A 15,480-nucleotide genomic window follows, 5' to 3' on the forward strand; every position below is an offset into this window, starting at 1 on the left:
ATAAAACATTTTTATTTGCTATAGAATATAAAAATGTATGCCATTAGACACGTTAGAACTTAATAGTTTTACAAAATACAAAACCATCTTTTCACCCTCTAATTCCTGTAATAGTATCTCTCCTAACTTTCTATTTTTAATTTTCTTATGTTTTTGGTTGCAAACCTAGCGCTTTATGTCTGAGCCATCTCTCCATCCCCTATTTTTGATTTTCTGTTGTGGTAAAATACACGTAAAATTTACCACACTAACCATTTTAGGATAATCCAATCAATGAGACATTTAGTGTGTTTGGTATTGTGCCGTTATCACCACTCCCATTAGTTTCAGAACATTTTCATCACCCCAGAAGGAAGCTCAGCACTCATTATTGAGCAGTTATTTTCCATTCCTCTCCATACTGTTTGTTGAAAGTAGTTGTTAAGTATCTGGGTTGTTTCCACTTTTAGAGCTTATGTGTGCACTTGTTTAATTCTTTGTTTCACAATCTTGAGAGTATACACAGACTGAAACTGTTGAGTTACATGGTGATTATGTTCTGAACTTAGTAAGAAATGTTTAAACTACACTGCTGCCAATAGCATCTGAGTTCCAGTTTCTCTGCAGCCTCACCAGTGTATGGTGTTTTCTCCTGTCTTATTATGGCCATCCTAGCTGATGTGACTTGGGTTCAAGACAGTTTGGGATTTTATTTCCTTAATACCTAATAATTTTGCATTATCTGTTTGCTGTTTGTAGCTTATTTTCTGTTAAATATCTCCACACTGGGCCATTTTCAAATATGGTGTCTCTTTTGTTACCAAATTATAAGACTTGTTCATGTATTCAGATACTAGATGATGATGATGATGAGGAGGAGGAGCTTGGTTTTTCAAGACAGGGTTTCTTGTTAGCCTGTCCTGGAACTCACTCTGCAGACCAAGCTGGCCTAGAACTCACAGAGAGCCACCTGCCTCTTCCTCCTGGGATTAAAGGTGAGTGCTACCACCACCTGGCTCAGATACTAGATTCTTATCAAATACACTAGTTTGCTAATATTTTATCCAGTTAAAAGTTGTCTTTCTTCTCTATCCTTTGCACAAAAGTATTTAATTTATTACGTGTGTGTGTGTGTGTGTGTGTGTGTGTGTGTGTGTGTGTGTGTGTGATGGCACATGATGGAAGTCAGGACACTTAAAAGGGTTCATTTTTGACAGGTGGTAGTGGTGCATGGCTGCACAACTTTAATCCCAGCACTCGGGAAGCAGGGACAGGTAAATCTCTATGAGTTCAAGACCAGCCTGGTTTACAGAGTGAGTTACAGAACAGTTAAGCTGTTACATAGTGAAACCCTGTCTCAGGAAAAAAGAAAAGAGTTTGTTCTTTCCTTCCACCTTGTAGATACTGGGGATTGAACTCAAATGGTTAGGTTTGGCTTTTAATGTTTCAGGTTTTGGTTTGGTTTGTTTGGCTTGGTTTTTGTTTGTTTAGGGTTGTTTTTTTTTACTTTTTTGAGTCTCACTATGTAACCCTGTTTGGCCTGCCTCTGCCTCACAATTGCTGGAATTAAAGGTATGCACCATTACACCCAGCTGAATGTTGAAGCATTATGGTAGTACTGCACTGTTTTGATTGCTGTAGCTCTGTAAAAGATTTAGTCAGGACGTGTGAGTTCCAGCTTTGCTTTTCCTGGGTTTTGTTTTGTTTTTTTGAGACAGGGTTTCTCTGTGGCTTTGGAAGCTGTCCTGGAACTTGCTCTGTAGACCAGGCTGGCCTCTAACTCACAGAGATCCACCTGCCTCTGCTGCCCGAATGCTGGCATGAGCCACCAAGGCTCAGCGATTTTCTTTTTTAAGGTGATTTTATCTACTTGGGTCACTTGCAATTCTGTGTGAACTCTAGCAGGATCGTTTCCATTTCTGGAAAGTCTTTTGGGGTTTTTGATAGGAATGTCTTGAAGAGTATTGTCATTTTAGTATTTTAAGTCTCCTAATGACTATAAGATGTATATTTTAAATCTTTTAAATTTTCAGTTAGTTGGTACTTCCCATGTAAAGTTTTGTGTTGCACCATAAACATACCTAAATATTTTACTCTAATACTATTATGAATGAAATTGTTTTCTGAACATACATCTGAACATATATGCAGTCTATCTAACCATCTAAAACTGATTTTTTTACATAATAGTTTTGTATCTTCCATTTTTGTTTGTTTACTTATAGCATCTTAATCATCTACAAAGAGTTTCTTTCTATTTTGGGTGTTTTTTGTTTCTCTTGCCTGGTGTGTAAACCTGGTCTGTAACTGGAGCTTCTAATACAACTTTGAATAGTGTCATGTAAAGTAGATAACTTTGTGGGAACTGTATAAATACTTACAAGAATAGGAAGTTTAATTTCAAACTCCAAACTTCTAGTTTTGGGTTTTGATTTTTTATAAATAATTTATTCATATTTATGTGTGTCAGTGTTGGCTGGCTTGTATGCATGCCCCACATGTAAATTCATGTTATCTGCAGAGACTAGAGGAGGACATGGAATCTCCTGGAATTGTAGTTACAGTTGTGAGCCACAATGTGGGTACTGGGAATTGAATTCAAGGTCCTCTTCAAGAGCAGCCAGTGTTTTCAGCCACCAAGTGATCTCTCCAACACCTGGAGTTTGATTTTTAATCATTAAACTATGTGAAGTTTTATTGTATAGCTTTCTTAATGGTTTAGATAATTGTGGTATTTTCTTTCATTGTGGTAATCTGCACTACATTGGGCTCCTTTTCATATGTGCAACAATTCTAGTCTTAGTAAAATGCCTCCTAAGGCATGTAATCATTTTTTGATCTTGTGGAACTGCTTATTAGTGTTGGAAATTTTTACATAAGTGTTCATAAGAAGTATTTGCCTATGGTATTCCTTTTAAGTCTTTTATGATATTTGGTGTTGGGATGTACATGCCAAGGTACTTAATGGACCTTAGATAACAACCTGCAGGAGTCCCTTGTCTTCATCCAATATGTGGGTCCCAGGATTTGAACTCCACCAGTTTGTACCGTTGTCTGCTGAGCCATCTTCCCAGCCCTGTAGTGTGCTTACTGCATCTTTGAACCAGGTTATACTGGCTTCGTAATAGGAACTACTATTTATTTTTCTAATATTTGGAAGGTAGAAAAGATGAAAACCCTCCTTTAAATATTAATAGAGTTCATTGAGAAGCAGTGTGATTCAGGCCTTTTGTTTTTTGATTAAAGCTTTTGGTTATTGCTTCAATTTCTTTTTTTTTTCTTCCTTTTCTTTCTTGGTGTAGGGTGGGGGAGAGTCATTTCTTTGGAGCGAGCCTGGAACTCACTCTGTAGCCCATAGTAATCTCAAACTCAAGGCTGTTCAGCCTCCACCTTCCTCCTGAGTGATGAGGCTACATAAGTGAGTCACTTATGGCTTTGCTTCAACTGCTTGCCAATCTGTCCCTACTAAAGAGCTTTTAAACACTTTTTTTATTCACTGTGTGTATATGTATACACATGTGTGTGCATGCAACATTGTGCATGTGGATGCCAGAGGACAATTTGTAGATTGTTGGTTCTCCGCCATGTGGATTCTGGGTATCATACTCGGGTCATCAGGTTTGGAGGCTAGAGCTTTTGCATTTTCTATTGTATTAATTTTTCCTTTATTATCTCTCTTATATCTTTGTCTTTGGGTTTAATTTGGTCCTTCTATTTTGTTCTTTTGGGGGTGTGTATGTGTATCATGTACATGTTCTTGTATGTGCCAGTGGCATAAGTTTGTGTGTGCTCATGTGCAGAATAGCAGTCCGTGTTGGTTATCCTCCTTCATTGGACTTCGTTTTTGAGACAGGGTGTCCCTGCACCTGGAGCTCACCAGTTCAGCAGTACTGGCTGGCCGTCAAGCTTCAGAGCTCCTCCTGGCTCTACCTGACCAGGACCGGGATTATGTGCATTCGCTGCTACAGCTAGCTTTTTACATGAGTTCCAGGGACTCAGACTCATGTCTTCACACTTGGGTAGTAAGCAATTTACTGACTGGATCATCTGTGTCACCCCCATTGTTTTGGTTCTTATATGAAACTAGCTTATTGATTTGAAATCTTATGTAGTTTAGGCATTTACAGTTAACGTCTCTCAACACGTTCACTGCATACCATCAGTTTGCTGTGTTGGCTTTTGTTTTCATTTATGTTAACATAATTTTTAGATTGGCTTATTGGTTGTTGAAAAAATAAGTTGTTTAATTGCCACATGGTGTGAATTTTCTAGTTCTCCAGTTAACTGATTTCTAATTTCAAATTCTTAAATTACAATTTTTTTTTTTTCCGAGAGAAGGCGTCTCTATGTAACCTTTGGTTGACCTGGAACTCATTATGTATACCATGCTAGCCTCCAAACCTCTCAGAGATTTGCCTGCCTCTGCCTCCCAATTCCTGTGATTGAAGGCATGTATACCACCTTGCATTACATTTTTATTAACTTATTTTCGATGTTATGTGTATATGTGTGAGCATGCACATGTCATGGCCCATGCGTGCAGGTCAGAGGACAACTTGCAAGAGTCAGTTCTCTCCACCAAATGGATCCTAAGGATCCAATTTAAGTTGTCAGTCTTAGTGACAGGCATTCACCTGAGCCCTCAATTCCTGCTTGCCTTGATTTCTAATTTCACCTTCTTGTGACAGAAGAAGTACTGTGTTTCATTTCATTCTTTGTAAACTTGAAACTTGTGTGGTCTAACACATGATGTAGCCTAGAGAATGTTCTGTGGAGACATGAGAGCATGTGTGCTGCTTGGGTGCAGTATTGTGTTGTATCTGATAAGGCAGATAGGTTTGAATCATTCACACGCGCTGTCTCCCTATTCATCTTCTATCTGCAGGGCATTGGGGTCTTTGGAAATCTCTAGCTGCACTTGCACGCCGTTCCTCCCTTCAGTTCTACCAGGTCTCGCTCCTAGCATTTTGGGATAGGTGAATATGTTTATAATTATTCCATCCATTTGATGGATTGACCGCTCAGCTCATAATGTCATTCCTTATGTAATATGTAGAGTTTTCACTCACACATATTGTATCTGTTACTAGAGATAACCTTAGCCCTCATTGAGTTACAGTTTATATGTTGTCTCTGCACTTTTCATGATGTTTGTGTCGGTAGTCAGTCTAGAGTTAGATAAGAGGACTTCCGCCATCTTTCCACTTTCTATAATGTCTTTTTTGTTAACTAATACCTTTAGTAGTGCCTTTCATGTATTTTGTTTGAGTGCTGAAGAAAGCTGAATTTCTACATTGTACATTTGGGTTGAGGATTGAATGTATAGTTAAATCTTAAACATTTAGAGGAAACAATATATAACTTCTTATATAAGCAGGTAAGAAAGTGGCTTATTCTGAACAAAATATAAATGACCATGGCCAAGGGATATGAATTTGCTATTCCCAGAGACTTCTTCCACTGTGGAAGAGGTTGTATGACCTTTTATATTCACTGAACAAAAGAAATGTTATAAATCCATCTACTTCCTGAGTCCACTGGTGAGTGCATCTAGTAGGTGGACTACAACTAGGCAGGAAATTCCCATTTTAATAGGTTTCAGATGCTACAGTATACTAGATTTTAGGGTTGAGAGAATGTGAGGTCACTCTGCTCAATGACACATTCCAAGAGTTTTGCATAGTAGTCACCAGGGTGTAAATTAGATGTGGAGGTTGGTAGTAAATGGCTATAGGCCCACAGGGCCAGGGAGACACCTCAGTATAAAGTGCTTGCCTTGCAGATGTGAGAATCCAGATTTGCTCCCTAATACCCCTTTTAGAAAGCTAGGTAGTGTGTTGCACTCCCAGCACTGGGAAGGTAAAATGGCGACCAGCTAGCCCAATCAAGTCCAGTGAGAGACTGTCTCATTAAGGTTCATAAGGTTCATGACTCCTGAGGAAAGACGCCCAAGGTGACCTGTCTTGCATATGCATATGTACATACATGCAATGCATTGTGTGTGCACCCACAAATAAAAGGGAACTGAAGGCAGTTCCAGATGTTATCTCTCAGTCTGCAGTGTTACACCTCTCCGTGGTCCTAGTGTTGTCTTCAGGTCTTCAGAATAAACAGTTTCTTCAGAGAACTTACATCCGTAAACCCAGGTAGAAGGAAAGTGTGGGATCTGTATCACTTTTGATGCTGACAACCCTGCAGCAAACTCAACACAGCCATTTACCAAGGCATGTCTGGTACACTTCCATTCGTTTCTTTGGCTAAATAAACCAAACCAATGGTATTCTTACTTAATGAGGATTGCCAATCATGTGAACTTGGAAAGAGTTTGGATTATTCTTTGAGGAAATAGTGTGTTTTGCTTTGAGACTATTGAGTAGGAATCGTTTACAAATTAATGTTGACAGTGCCAGTCAGAGGTAGAAAATACATACATACAACACACGGAGATCCAGATCTGACAGGTTTCATCTAAAGCTTCCAGGCAAGTGTCAGGTGCTCTAATACAAGCCACAGAAGTTTGGAAAAGAATAGCTGAATCTTCAATTGCTTCTAGAACATAGAAACTCATACGGTAAATGCTTTTTTAACCTATATTTGTGAGAAAGGAATTACTTGCTCAGCTTTCAAAAACAATTGTTTTGCCCTTTTGATTATTATCCCGTCCAAGGAGCTTGGGGTCCTGTCTGTGGACTACTAGTGGTAAGTCTTTGGAAAGATCTGGACTAAATTTCTTAGGAGGGACAAAGGAACTTGAACAGCTTTGTCTCCACACACTGTCAGGTGCATCGCGCATGCTGTCCATTTCTGATTTGTGTTTTCCTTGCAGCTTCAGTTGGTTTCAGGGCTGCCCAAGTCCTTTGTGTGCAAAGGAGCCTAAAGTTAAAGTGAAGTTTAGTGGGAAGTTGTAGTGGGGAGGAAAATATTTTGGGGTGAGTAGACAAAGGATGGAGGCGGTGGTGGAGCTTTGGAGGGGGAGTATATGGAAGGAGATCCAGATGAACAGAATTGAAGATTGAAAGTTGCAAAAAGAGGAGGAGCAGAATCAGGGTAAAGGAAAAGCTCTCCTGGGAGTTAATTTGGAGAGAGCTCAAATTTCCTGAAGGAGTTGATGTTTCACATCACATTATAGAAATGTGCCTACAAAATTGTGGCAATGTTGGCAGAAAAGACAGTGTATAGTGGTTCAAGAAGAGGTTGGGGGTTGGGGGGTGAGAAGAGTTTGCTGGTACTTAGGTAGCATGTATGAGCCCCTGAGTTTGATCCCCAGTATAGTGGGAGGCTTCAGTTAATTAACTTCTCTCTCAAACAGCATGAAGTTGCCAGGCAAGGTAGCTCACACCTGTAATCAGGAGTAAATGCCAACCCAAACTGAGTGAAACACTACCCTGTCTCAGCAACAACAAAAGAATTTCTAGCAGTAGTGAGCTTAAAAACTAGATACACCTGTCAACGGACTCAAACCAACATTTCAGAACGCAAGAGGAATCTCCACAGACGATACAAAAATATAGTTCTGCCAAACTTCTTGAGCTACTTCCAAAGAAGGAAAGAAACATCGAGACTATTGTTGATAGGATGCTTGCTGAAAATGGCTATGACTCATATTTCTTGCTGGCCTTTCAGTATTTACACAAACCTGCTAACCTGTGTGTCCTGACACAAAGCAAACTCTGAGGACACAAAATGGGGGGGGGGGGAGAACAGTGATCTCTTGTGTGTATGTGTGTGTGTGTGTTTGTGTTTTGAGGAGGGGGAGATTAATGGTTTCTCACAAACCAAGGAATGCTTTTCACCTGCTAATCTAAAGTTGGTACAGAAGAAGCAATATGTCCAGTTCAGTAGTCTTATCCTATCCATGCTTGAAAGGAGTGTTGGATTGAGGAAAGAAATAGACAAGAGAACTGGCTGGTGGTGGCACACAACTTTAGTCCCAACACTTGGGAGGCAGAGGCAGGTGGATCTCTGTGAGTTCGAGACCAGTCTGGTCTACAAGAGCTAGTTCCAGGACAGCATCCAAAGCCACAGAAAAACCCTGTCTTGAAAAACCAAAATAGACAAGAGATGTTAGGAGGGCTTCCAGTGAATACTGATTAGCCCCAAGTTTATTGGTCAAAGTTCTTAAATACCCCAATCAAAAGGAGGGAAGGCAAAAGGCTTTCTTACCAAGATACAAAGAACAGATGTAATTGCCTCTTTAACACTCAAAACACCAAGTAACCACACCCTAAACCAAATACCCTCTTGTTAAGACATCCATCAAGTACATCTTAGGCCAGATATCCTGTTGTCTAGACAAAATATAAAATGGCCACACCCTAGGCCAGGCATACTATGGTTAAAACCTTGAAGGAACAATGATAGGTCTGAAGTATCTGACCTTAAGTCAAGATGGAACAAAACCACATCTATGGGCCTCCACAGCAATGTTTTTGCTGCATTAAAAAGAACATGGTCTCACTGTGACTCTGGCTGGCCTGGACTTCACTATATAGATCAGGCTAGCCTCAAACTCACAGTGATTCACTTGTCTCTGTCTCGTGAGTGCTGGTAGCTCCTTTGGCCATCCATCCATCCATTCATCCATCCATCTATCATCTCTTCATTCATTTCATTCATTTTTTTTTTGGAGGCTTTGGAGCCAGTCAGTCCTGGAAGTTGCTCTGAAGTCCAGGCTGGCCTCGAACTCAAAGATCCACCTGCCTCTGCCTCCAGAGTGCTGGGACCAAATACATGTGCCACCACCACTTGGCTCATTCTCTCTTACATTACATCCCTTCCCTGCAATTTCCCCTCCATTCACTCTGGTTTCCCTTCAGAAAAGAGCAGGCCTCCCAGGGATATCAACCAAACATGGCATAACAAGTTATAATGGGACCTGGCACAGTCACATCAAGTCTAGACAACCCAGTAGGAGGAAAAGGGTCTAAGAGCAATAAAAGAGTCAGAGACAGCCCTGCCCCCTGTTAGGAGCCTCACAAGAACACCGAGAATAGCACTAGAACACATTCACAGAGGACCTAGGTTAGACTCATACACGCTCCCTGATTGTTGCTTCAGTCTCTGAACCCCTTCAACCCACCCACAGCACCTTCCACCTACAAATTTTCCTGTCTGCAAGATGTACTGAGGAAAGAGTGGAGTGGCACAGAACTTCTGGGAGTGGGCAACCAATGGCTGGTCCACCTTGAGGCCACTAGAGGGAGCCCACAGCTGACACTGCCTGGATGGCCAGAAACCAGAGCCTGGATAGCCCAGAGACCCAGGATAGAACTAAACATGGATGGCCCCACCCCCAAAGTGAGATTATTCCTGATGATAATCTGGTTTTGCCTTTTTAACCAAGCATAGTAAGCAGACCTAAGTGGGCAGTGTTTAATATTAACTTTGACTCCCTGACACCTGCCAGTATTTCCAGGACCCTGACAATCTCCAGAGTGAATGAATACCCCAGAGATGCCATTGTCATCACCCAAAAGTATAGAGGAATAAAAAGTGTTCCCTCTACTCTTCAAAGATTAGGACTTGCTATGCAGTCCTGGTTAGTCTGAAACTCACTATGTATACCAGGCTAGACAGAAATTGTGATCTTCCTCTGCCTGGGAATACAGGAATGCACCCTTATGCCTTGTTTACCCTTTATAGTTCATATTTGAATGGATTCTTGTAACAAACAGCTGATTTGCAAGGGAAAAACCTAAGTAATAGTATGTTTGCCTGTTGCATACCAGGCAGGTACCTAGGGAAAATGAGGAAATTTCTCCTCCTTTCTTGTTCACTTGCTTTGTTTCTAGAACACTAGATTGATTTATGTTCCTGTATATCTCCTAGTTACCTTTTTTTTTTTTTAAACAAGACTTAATTCACTTTATTTTTCTTGTATAAAAACCCCATTTGGTGTGGGTTTTCTCAAGATGGTCTGTAAATTCCTCCTTCTAGAGGTTGGGGGTCAAGTAGTTGTAGGTCTTGAAGATGGCATCAAAGGTCAGGGTTCTCTAGAGGAACATAACTGATAGAATGAATACATTCATTCTCTATATAAATATAGGAGATTTATTAATATGGATTAGATTACAGGCTGTGGTCTACCTAGTCCAACAATGGCTGTGTTAGTACACAGTCTTTTCAAAGTTTTTTTCACAAAATATATTTGTTAAAACTGTCTCAGAATGTCGTCCAGGCTAGCCTCCTGTGGTCACACCTGCATCTACCTTACAAGTGCTAGAATTATAGATGTGCACCACCAAGCCTAGCAGTCAGAAACTATATACATTATGTGCCTGTTAATAAAGAGAGACAGGCTCTCTGGAGCTTAGATTGGTCTTAATCTTGCGGCAGTCTTGCCTCAACCTCTTGACTAATAGGATTGCAGTTATGAGCCACCATAGAGTGAGTGAGTGAGTGTGTGTGTGTGTGTGTGTGTGTGTGTGTGTGTGTAATGGTGTTTTGCCTGCATGTACATCTGTATACCAAGTGCATGTCTGGTACTCATAGAGGCCAGAAGAGGGTTTTAAATTCCCAGGAACTGGAGTTATAGACACTTGTTAGTCATCATGTGGTGCTAGGAATCAAACTCAGGTCCTCTGGAAGAGCAATCAGTGCTTTTAACTGCTGAGCCAACTCTCCTACCACAAGAAGTTTCAAGTTTTCTTTTCTTCCTTTCTTTTTTTCCTGAGACAGGGTTTCTCTGTGTAGCCCTGGTTGGCCCTGGCCTTGAACTCACAGAAATCTGCCTGCCTCTACCTCTTGAGTGCTGGGATTAAAGGTATGCACCACTACCTGGCCACTTTCCTGTTTCTTAAACAATCAAAAACATAACAAAGCATTCTTAAGTTGGAAGTAATATAACTATCAAAGTGAGGTGATTTCAGGCATCCACCCTTTTTATTGATTAAACCCCTTCCTGTGTGTGTGTGTGTGTGTGTGTGTGTGTGTGTGTGTGTGTTTTCTTGTCCATTGTTATATATCAGAATTCTTGTTTTTAGACCAGGCATGAATAGCATGATAGCATACACCTGTAATCCCTACACTTGGGAGGTGGACAGGAATATGAGTTCATCCTCAGCTACAGTGCATGAGGCCAGTTTGGGCTCCATGAAACCCTGCCTCACAAAACAAAAGACTGGGACTGGTTTTGTAAACTCATGTAAAATAGGGTCAAGGGCTATGTGATGGAGGGATTCATTGAGTTTGTTGCTGTATTAAGGATACGGATCTTCAGCAGGGCATTGGGGAGCACTCCTTTAGTACTAGTACTCAGCAGGCAGAGGTAGGTATATCTCTGAGTTCGAGGACAGCCTGGTCTACATGAGCTAGTTCCAGGACAGGCTCCAAAGTTACATAGAGAAACCCTGTCTCAAAAAAAAAAAGACAGATCTTCAAAAATTATTTGTTCTGCCTCTCATATTCAGGGTATCACAGTAGCAGTCTTCAGAGATGCTGAACATTAGCATCATAAATAATTGCAGAGACTTTGGCACATGCTTTTTAATTCCAGCATCAGGGAGACAGAGGCAGGCAGAACTTGAGAACACAGAACAGTAGGTTTTTGTTTATTTGGTTGGTTGGTTGGTTTTGGTTTTTCAATACAGGGTTTATCTGTGTTACAGCCCTGACTGTCCTGTAACTCACTCTGCAGAGCAGGCTGGCCTCAAACTCACAGAGATCCACCTGCCTCTGCCTCCCATGCTGGGATTAAAGGTGTGCACCTCCACTGCCCATCCAGAACAGAGTTTGAAGCCAGCCTGGTGTACATAGAGAGCTCCAGGCTAGCCAAAGCTACATAGTGACACACTGTCTGAAGAGGGCAAAAGAAAAAATTGAGAAGAAACATATCTCAAAGTGGGTTGAGAGTATACCCCAGAGCTAGAACACAAGGTTGGGACAGGGAGAGATGGAGAAAGGATAGGACTGTTTTCCCAGTCACATTGCCAGGACCTGGGAGGACAGTGGGGGCAAGCCTGGGCTAGTCTTTGCTCCACTCCAACTCGCAGCTTAGAAGGCACAAATGAGAAGATGGGCAGTGTGGTACAGTGATGGCGAGCTATGGACATGTGAAGGAAGTCCACCCCACCCAGGCTTGGAGAGCAGAGACTTCCTGGAGGAAAGCCAGTCAAGCATGAACGGTCCTGGGCAAGGAAAACAGGCTGTTCACAGACCTGGAGAGGTGGGTGGGAACGGGGTGGGGTTGCTTTGTGAAGCTTGGGAAGAAGTAAACACTACTTCAGGGTGCCGGGGAGGGGGGTCTCCTCGCCTGTCTCCTACATGAAACTAGTAGGGACTCGAGCAAATCATGTGATTTTTAAGCCTTAGTTTACTAGTCAGATGAGGACAGTACTCTTAGAATGCCAATGTGATAGGTTTGTGTTAGATAGGGGACATAAAATACATAATGTGTGTGCTCAGAAACCAATAATTTCTACACTATTTCTCTTATATGAAGCTGACATTTTGACTGTTACAGACTTGGTCTCACATGTGATATGTATAAAATTATAATGTACCATTGTTTACATGTTATGTATAACCATGTGCCGATACTGATACCGTTGTGCTGACCTTTTAACTCATACATTTAAGACTTTTTTTTTTTAATCTTAATTTGTTGGCCAAGAAAGAGACATTTTATATATTGTTATAATCTCTTTTGGCAGCCTTTATTTTCACAATTTGTTATCCTTGTCTTTAATATATTAAACAGTACAATGCCACCACAGAGACATTTTCCACTCTTCTCCTGTCTCTTTGAAACTTGAAAATTCTTGTGCCTTTCTGCTCAGAATCTAAATTGTTACCACTTAGGGAATTGCACCCTCTGGTGGTTATTTCAAGTCATTACAGGCAAGACACCATGCTTCTGCTTTCTGTGGATCCTTTCTAAAGCTTTTAATATTAATATTATTATTATTATTATTATTATTATTATTATTATTATTATTATTTAATGTGTGGGTGTTCTGGCTACATGTACGCATGTTCCTGGTGCCTGTGGATGCCAGAAGACTGTATCGGATTCCTGGACCTGTGTTTATGGGTGGTTATGGTTTGCCATTTGGGTGCTAAACCTAAAGCTTAGCTGCTCTCTCTCTCTCTTTCTCTCCCTCCCTCCCTCTCTCCCTCCCTTCCTTCCTTTCTTTCAATTTTTCCAAACAGGGTTTCTCCGTGGCTTTGTTAGCTGTCCTGGAACTTGCTCTGTAATCAGGCTGGCTTCAAACTCACAGAGATCTGCCTACCTCTGCCTCCAGAGTGCCGGGATTAAAGGCATGCATCATCATATGGCTCAGCTGAAGAAAAGGTAGAAGATGTCAGGTGGTGGTTTTAAAAAATTATTTATTTGTCTTTATTTTATATGCATTGCTTTTATCTTTGGCTTTAAAACCAGCAACTCCAAAATTGAGATTGAGTCAAGTGTGGTGGTGCATGTCAGTAATCCCATCACTCAGGAGGCTGAGGCAGGAGGATTGGCAGCTGTGAGGACAAACTGAGCAGCATAGTGAGAGCCATTCTCAATGAGCTGAGTAAGTGAGACCTAAGCGGTAGAGCGCTTGCTTTGTGCATGCACAGTTCTGCATTTGATCTTCAGCAGCACACACAGTGAAATTGTTTACATTTTCCTTTGCCTTATATCTGCAAAACTTATTATTTAATGCATACATTCTACTATTTTAATTGACAATTAGTTACGTATTTATGGAGTACAACATAAAATTTCAAATCACGTATACAGCACACTTCAATGATCTGATGGAGTAATTGGAGTAACTTCTCTTCAGACTCCCACCCTGGCCCAGGCTAGCATAACCTCAGCGCGTCTCCATGACACCTACTTTAGCCTCTATATTAATGGGAGCATGCAATAGTTGTCTTTCTAGGCTTGACCTATTTAATTTGCTATAATGTCCTTTAGTACCATCCACGTTGCTGCAAATGGTAGTATTTTCTTGCTGGGTTCTATTCCATTATGCAGATGCACCACATTTTCTTTATCTGTTCATTAGTCTGTGGACTCCTGTCAATTGTATATGTGCTCTACTGAACACAGGAGTCATGGCTCACCATGCCTGGCTTTAATTTTTTTTCTGTTGGTGCTGAGGATTGAACCTAGGGCCCTATGCATAGAAGGCAAATACCACCAAAGCACATCTCCAGATCCCCACAGAATTTTATTTCAGAATGACAAGAAGTGATCAGGTACCCTAGAAGTCAAGTTCTAAAAAAAGTGAAGCTGCTACCAATTATGTTCTTAAATATTAAACTGTAAATATTGGATTTGAAATATTCTCTTTTTAAAACATTTGTTCTTCAAGATAAGATTTCTCTGTGTAACAGCCCTGGCTCTCCTGGGACTCACTAAGTAGACCAGGCTAGCCTCAAATCTGGAGATCCACCTGCCTCTGCCTCTCAAGTGGGATCCCAAATATTCTTGAAGGGACTTTCTATTTAAAGCATCAAACAAAATATAACAACAAGAATCACGTGTCCAAGCTGGATGTAGCAGCACATGCTACATCAGGAGAAAGGAGAAGGCAGATCTTTGTGAGTTCAAGGCCAGCCTGGTCTACACAGTCAGTTACGGGACAGCCATTGCTACACAGAGAATCCCTCTCTTTAAAACCCAACACTCCCCCCAAAAAAATCCACAAAGAATGTATTTTCTTTTTTGGGAAGGGTGGTAGCTCTGGCTGGTCTGGAATACCTCATGTTCTCATGTTGTGTACCCCTAAAACAAAATTATTTTCATTGCTATTTCATAACTGTAATTTTGCTACTGTTATCATGCAGGATATTGATATGGGACTCTGACAGGTTGAGAACCACTAGGATCTAAGCCAAGGAACCCCTAACCAGTACAACAAGCAGTAGGCTGCTGGATGGTGCCAAACACTTCCACCCTTCCTGAAGGCTTGAAGTGGTTAGCTGTTCTTAGCTGCTGTCACATTGCCTCGAATCAGTGATTTGTCTTCTTTCTTGATGAGGAAATCAATTACGTTCAATCCACAAAGGTTAGGAAAAAGAAATAGGTTATCTGACGCTGGAGATATGGTTCAGATATGGTCCTTGCAAAGGACCCAAATTCAGTTTCTAGCAGCCACATGGTGACTCATAACCATCCATAACTCCTCCAAAGCCACCAGTCACATACCTGGTGCAACCACATACTTGCAGGCAAAACACTCAATCAGCCAGACATGGTGGTGGGCTCCTGTAACCCCAGCACTTGGGAGGCAGAGACAGGCAGATCTCTGAGTTCCAGACCAGCTTAGACTACAAAGTGAGTTTCAAGATAGTCAGGGCTACACAGAGAAACCCTGTCTCAAAACAAGCAAAAACAACACCCCCCAAAAAAACCCTCAAACACAAAAAGTAAACAAGTCATTTAAAAAAAGAGAAATGAGGAGCCAGGAAGTTGGCTCAGTGGTTAAGAACATTTGTTGCTCTTGCAGAGGAGCCAGGTTGGGCTCCCAGCACCCACATGGTGGCTCACAGTGCTTCTAACTGTTGAAG

Source organism: Phodopus roborovskii, unplaced genomic scaffold (genome assembly GCF_943737965.1).
Source record: "Phodopus roborovskii unplaced genomic scaffold, PHOROB, whole genome shotgun sequence".
NCBI lineage: Eukaryota > Metazoa > Chordata > Mammalia > Rodentia > Cricetidae > Phodopus > Phodopus roborovskii.